We start from the raw sequence: 6,144 nt of genomic DNA, 5'->3' as shown, positions 1-6,144 counted from the left end.
AAAGCATATAATTCAGATAATGGTAGTAGAATAATTTCAAGTATGTATAAGGGGTTGTCAAATATTAAAACACATTCAACTTCATACATCAAAACAAAATGGGAGAAGGAAGGAGGGATAATTATATCTGAAGAAGAATGGACAACAATATGGAGATATCAATGGAAGTGCACCAGTTCAAAGAAATGGAGGGAGTTTGGATGGAAAAACTTAATAAGATATTTTATTACACCCTCTCAGAAATCCCATTATGATAGTAACCTCCCTGTTTGCTGGAGAAATTGTGGAAATCAAAATGCAAATCATTATCATATTTTTTGGGACTGCCCTGTTATCAAAAACTATTGGAGGAGGATACACAATGCCCTACAAGACATCTTTAAATGTGAAATACCCTTAGAGCAGGGGTGTCAAACTCAAATACACAGTGGGCCAAAATTTAAAAATCGGTACAAGTCGAGGGCCGGACTGGTTCAGCGTTTATTGCAAAACTTATTGAAATGAATTTATTACACATATTAACCTGGAACTAACAAAGCTTAGGTTATTGCCTACAAAAACAACATTGAACATTAAATAAATAAAAAATCAGTTGCATTTATTTCTTATGGCTTTATCTGCAGCTTTTCCGGAGTAATTTCTAATGAAAACATTTTTCCACAGGCCAACACTCTGTGATTCACACTAGTCTAAGCCAGATACTTGGCATCTCATCTTGGATGCAAGTTCATCAATGTTTGGAGTCAGGATCTGAGCTGAGGAAATCCTCAGAATTGAGTGAAGGTGTTCATCAGAAAGACGACTCCTGTATGATGTTTTGTTTATCTTCATCAAAGAGAACAGTTGTTCACACAGATATGTGCTGCCAAACGTAGAGAGCATTTGAGCAGCTTGGGTACGCAGCTGGGGCATTGTGTCGGGAATGAAACGTAGAAACTGTGCAGCGCCCACCGAGTCATACTTTGCCTTGAGTGTGTCACTGCATTGGAGTTCAATCAGCTCCATTTGTATGTTGGTTGGTGCGCTTTCCACGTCAGCTGTAAATGGATTACTGAGCAGTTCAAACCTGCTTTTTTGGGCTTCAAAGTCGGCAAATTGCCGTGTGAAGTCGGCACCAAGTATGTTAAGTTCTTCAGCAAACTTTGCACGTGGGAACACTGCGGTAGAAACCTGCTCTTTCTTAGTTTGGCAACACGGAAAATGGCTCAAGTTTTCTTGCTGCATCTGCGTCTCCCACAGGCGCAGCTTGGTTTTAAAAGCCCTCACTGCAGCGTACATGTCTGTGATCACACGCCCCCGCCCCTGAAGCTGCAGGTTGAGCGCATTGAGATGGCTCGTGATGTCACACAGAAACGCCATTTCACAAAGCAACTTTTTTATCCCGGAGCTCTGTTGTGTCTTTCCCTTTGCTTTCCATGAACTGACAGATCTCCTCACGCAACTCGAAACATCTTTTCAGCACTTTTCCTTGGCTTAACCATCGCACCTCTGTGTGATAGGGCAAATCATTATATTCTGAACCCAACTCCTCCAGAAACGACTTGAACTCGCGGTGATTCAAACCTTTGGCTCTTATGAAGTTAACTGCTCGTGTTATGGTGCTCATTATATGTTCCATTTTCAAGGCTTTGCCACACAACAATTCCTGGTGTATGATGCAGTGATAAGCTGTCAGCTCACCTGATAGATAGATAGATAGATAGATAGATACTTTATTCATCCCCATGGGGAAATTCAACATTTTTTCCAATGTCCCATACACTTATTGTAGCAAAACTAATTACATACAATACTTAACTCAGTAAAAATATGATATGCATCTAAAATCACCCTCTCAAAAAGCATTAATAAATAGCTTTTAAAAAGTTCTTAAGTAGTTTACTTAAATACATTGAGTCCTAACCCCGGCACTTTAACATATCTTACTCCTGGCGGTTGAATTGTAAAGCCGAATGGCATTGGGGAGTATTGATCTCTTCATCCTGTCTGAGGAGCATTGCATCGATAGCAACCTGTCGCTGAAACTGCTTCTCTGTCTCTGGATGGTGCTATGTAGAGGATGTTCAGGGTTTTCCATAATTGACCGTAGCCTACTCAGCGCCCTTTGCTCTGCTACCGATGTTATACTCTCCAGTACTTTGCCCACGACAGAGCCCGCCTTCCTTACCAGCTTATTAAGACGTGAGGCGTCCCTCTTCTTAATGCTGCCTCCCCAACACGCCACCGCAAAGAAGAGGGCGCTCTCCACAACTGACCTATAGAACATCTTCAGCATCTCACTACAAACATTGAATGATGCCAACCTTCTAAGGAAGTACAGTCGACTCTGTGCCTTCCTGCACAAGGCATCTGTGTTGGCAGTCCAGTCTAGCTTCTCGTCTAACTGTACTCCCAGATACTTGTAGGTCTTAACCTGCTCCACACATTCTCCATTAATGATCACTGGCTCCATATGAGGCCTAGATCTCCTAAAGTCCACCACCATCTCCTTGGTCTTGGTGATATTGAGACGCAGGTAGTTTGAGTTGCACCATATCACAAAGTCCTGTATCAGTTTCCTATACTCTTCCTCCTGTCCATTCCTGACACACCCCACTATGGCCGTGTCATCAGCGAACTTCTGCACATGGCAGGACTCCGAGTTATATTGGAAGTCTGATGTGTACAGGGTGAACAGGACTGGAGAGAGCACGGTCCCCTGCGGCGCTCCTGTGCTGCTGACCACCGTGTCAGACCTACAGTCTCCCAACCGCACATACTGAGGTCTATCTGTCAAGTAGTCCACTATCCAATCCACCATGTGAGAGTCTACTCCCATCTCCGTTAGTTTGTGCCTTAAGATCTTGGGCTGGATGGTGTTAAAGGCACTAGAGAAGTCCAGGAATGTAATCCTCACAGCACCACTGACCCCATCCAGGTGAGAGAGGGATTTGTGCAGCAAATACGTGATAGCATCCTCCACTCCCACCTTCTCCTTATACGCAAACTGAAGAGGATCCCGGGCGTGCCTGGTTTGTGGCCTCAGATTCTGTATTATCAGCCGCTCCATGGTCTTCATCACGTGCGACGTCAAGGCAACAGGTCTAAAGTCATTCAACTCCTTTGGTTGTGGTTTCTTCGGTACCGGGACAATACAGGATGTTTTCCACTGTCTGGGTACTCTTCTCTGCGCCATTTTCCTCCCGCATCTTCTCCCGGATCCTGCCCACCAATCCACTCTTTTGACCGCACATTGCGGGCGCTCCATCTGTCGTCAGTCCCACAAGTTTATTCCAAGGCAGCTTCATTATATTTACACATCTGGATACCTCTTCAAAGAGATCTTTTCCAGTAGTTGTGCAATGCATTGATCTTAATCCCAAAAGTTCTTCTGTTACACACAGACTTGAGTCCACTCCACGAATGAAAATTGACAATTGGGCAGTATCAGAAGTGTCCCTGCTCTCATCCACAGCAAGGGAATATGCGATGAAATCTCTTCCCTTCCCCACCAGCTGTTGTTGTAGATTGGTGGCAAGCTCACGTACACGGTCAGCAACGGTGTTTCTGTTCAGGCTCACATTTGAAAATGCTTGCCTTTTATCTGGGCACACGACGTCGCAAATTTTCATCATGCAGTTTTTAACAAATTCTCCCTCGGTAAAGGGCCGGGCTGATTTAGCGATCTCTGCTGCCACAATAAAACTAGCCTTTACAGCAGCCTCACTTTGTGTTTTGGCTTTTGTGAGCATAGCCTGCTGTGATGCCAGACTTCTTTTCAACTCTTCTACCTTCTGGAGCTTCTGTTTCTTGTCCAGATGCTTGTATTTGTCGTGGTGTTTCGTTTCATAGTGCCGTCTTACGTTATATTCTTTAATTACAGCCACACCGTCTCCGCACACAAGACAAACAGGTTTGCCCTTTATATCTGCGAACATATACTCTGCCTCCCACCTGCCTTGAAAACCCCTGTTTTCAAAGTCCACCTTTCGTTCAGCCATTTTTGGGCTGAGGGATAGCTGAAAGTTGACCACACGTGACTAGCGCCATAAGGATGCTGATGAGAGAGTAAGGCAAGCGCGAGCAATGCACTGGCAGTGCATTGTGGGGTTTGTAGTATTAGTGGTGCATGCAATATACCGGCGGGCCAGCTCTAATAGAAAAAAAATTATTCATTAATGATATTCAGGAAATAAACCAGGGAAACCGAATAAACACTAAAAACCCTGAAAACCTGGTACCTGAATAAGCTCAGCATTAGCCATATCATACGCCATAGGCGCTTCAATTACTGGGGCCAGCTTTAATAGTAATTAGATATTATCTCGCGGGCCAAAGATAATTCCACCATGGGTCGGATTTGGCCCGCGGGCCTTGAGTTTGACATATATGCCTTAGAGAGTAAGACCATATATTTTGGATATATACCTCAAGAATGGTTGAAAAGAGATCAATATTTAATGAATATACTGTTGATGGCTGGTAAAAAGACTCTTGCTAGGAAATGGTTATCACAGGAGAGCCCAACTTTAAATACATGGATGGAAATTACAATGGACATTTACAAAATGGAGAAGATAACAGCATCTGTTAATCATAAGCTGGAACAATTTGATTCATACTGGGAAAAATGGTTTAACTACATAATGCCTCATAGGCCTGATTTTATTCTCACAAATCAATGAATCTGTTGTAAAAAAAAGATCACTCCCTACTTGTACATAGTTCTTTCCTTTTGCTTGTTTTTTCTTTCCACTCTTTTCTATAAGTGTATACCACAGATAAATACTTTGTGGAGATTTGTGATATATGTGATTATATGATATATATGTACAATGTCTGAAATACACCTTGTGGAAATATTTGATGATGAACTTCAATAAAAAAATAAATTATAAAAAAAAGAGATTCCCTCACATTCTTCTAAATTCCAGTGAATACAGGCCCAAAGCTGCCAAACACTCCTCATTTGTTAACCCCTTCATTCCACGAATCAATCTTCTGAACCTCATCTAGACCCTCTCCAATAACAACACACCCTTCCTAAAATATGGAGCCTAAAACTGATGACAATACTCCAAGTACAGCCTTACTAGCATTTTATAAAGCTTCACCATTATCTCCATGCTTTTATATTCTATTTCCCTTGAATTGAATGTCAACACTAATTTGCCTTCTTTACCACAGATTCAACCTGTAAATTAACCTTCTGGGAGTCTTGCATGAAGGCTCCTAAGTCACTCTCTGCACCTCTGATGTTTGAACCTTCACCCTCTTTAGATATTAGTCCGCATTATTGTTCCTTTTACCAAAATGCATTATCATACATTTCCCAATACTGTATTCCATCTACCACTTTTTTGCCATTCTTCAAATTTATCTAAGTCCTTCTGTAATTGCATAACTTCCTCAGCACTACCTGGCCCTCCACCTGTCTTCGTATTATCTGCAAACTTTGCCACAAAGCCATCAATTACATTATCCAAATCATTAACAAACAATGTGAAGAGTGGATTGACATGTGTGATCTTCCAGTCCTCCGGAACTATGCTGGAATCAAGTGATTCTTGAAAGATCATGACCAATGCCTCCATTATCTCTTCAGCAACCTCTCTCAGGACTCTGGGCTGTAGTCCATCAGGTCCACTTGACGTTCCCACCTTAAGACCTTTGAGTTTACCTAGCACGTTTTCCTTTGTAATTGCAATAGCACTCATTCCTGCTTCCTGACACTCATGAACCTCTGACACGCTGTTAGTATCTTCCACAGTGAAGAATGATGCAAGTACCCATTAAATTCATCTGTCGTTTCTTTGTCCCCCACCTCTTCTGCCCATTTTGTAGCTGCATCCACTACTAGCAAGAATGTTTTAACCATAAATATTCTAGTAAAATCCACATGAATCCTCTGTCAGAGCAATGCTGACATTCCTGGGCATGGAGAGGCACTGCCTGTGCCATCTTCTGGATGTGTTGACATCCTGAACAGTTCATGTTGAGGTGCTCACCCTACTGATCTATCCCAGACCACCAGACGCTTTCATTTTGACCATGCCTAGATGACCAGCATGTAACTGTCCAACACTTTAACGCTCAGCTTGGATGGTACAACAACCATCAATCCCCACATAAGACAACCTCCTTCAAAGGCATGTTTATCCTCGC

General features: G+C 42.6%; 1 pseudogene; it reads right to left on the bottom strand.

Moving 5' to 3' along the window:
• Positions 1–473: 473 nt before the first annotated feature.
• Positions 474–3,980, bottom strand: LOC140728730 (general transcription factor II-I repeat domain-containing protein 2-like; annotated as a pseudogene).
• Between the last annotated feature and the right edge of the window lie 2,164 nt (positions 3,981–6,144).

The sequence above is a fragment of the Hemitrygon akajei genome, chromosome 6 (assembly GCF_048418815.1).
Source record: "Hemitrygon akajei chromosome 6, sHemAka1.3, whole genome shotgun sequence".
NCBI lineage: Eukaryota > Metazoa > Chordata > Chondrichthyes > Myliobatiformes > Dasyatidae > Hemitrygon > Hemitrygon akajei.
This window is presented reverse-complemented; position numbering and strand designations above follow the sequence as displayed.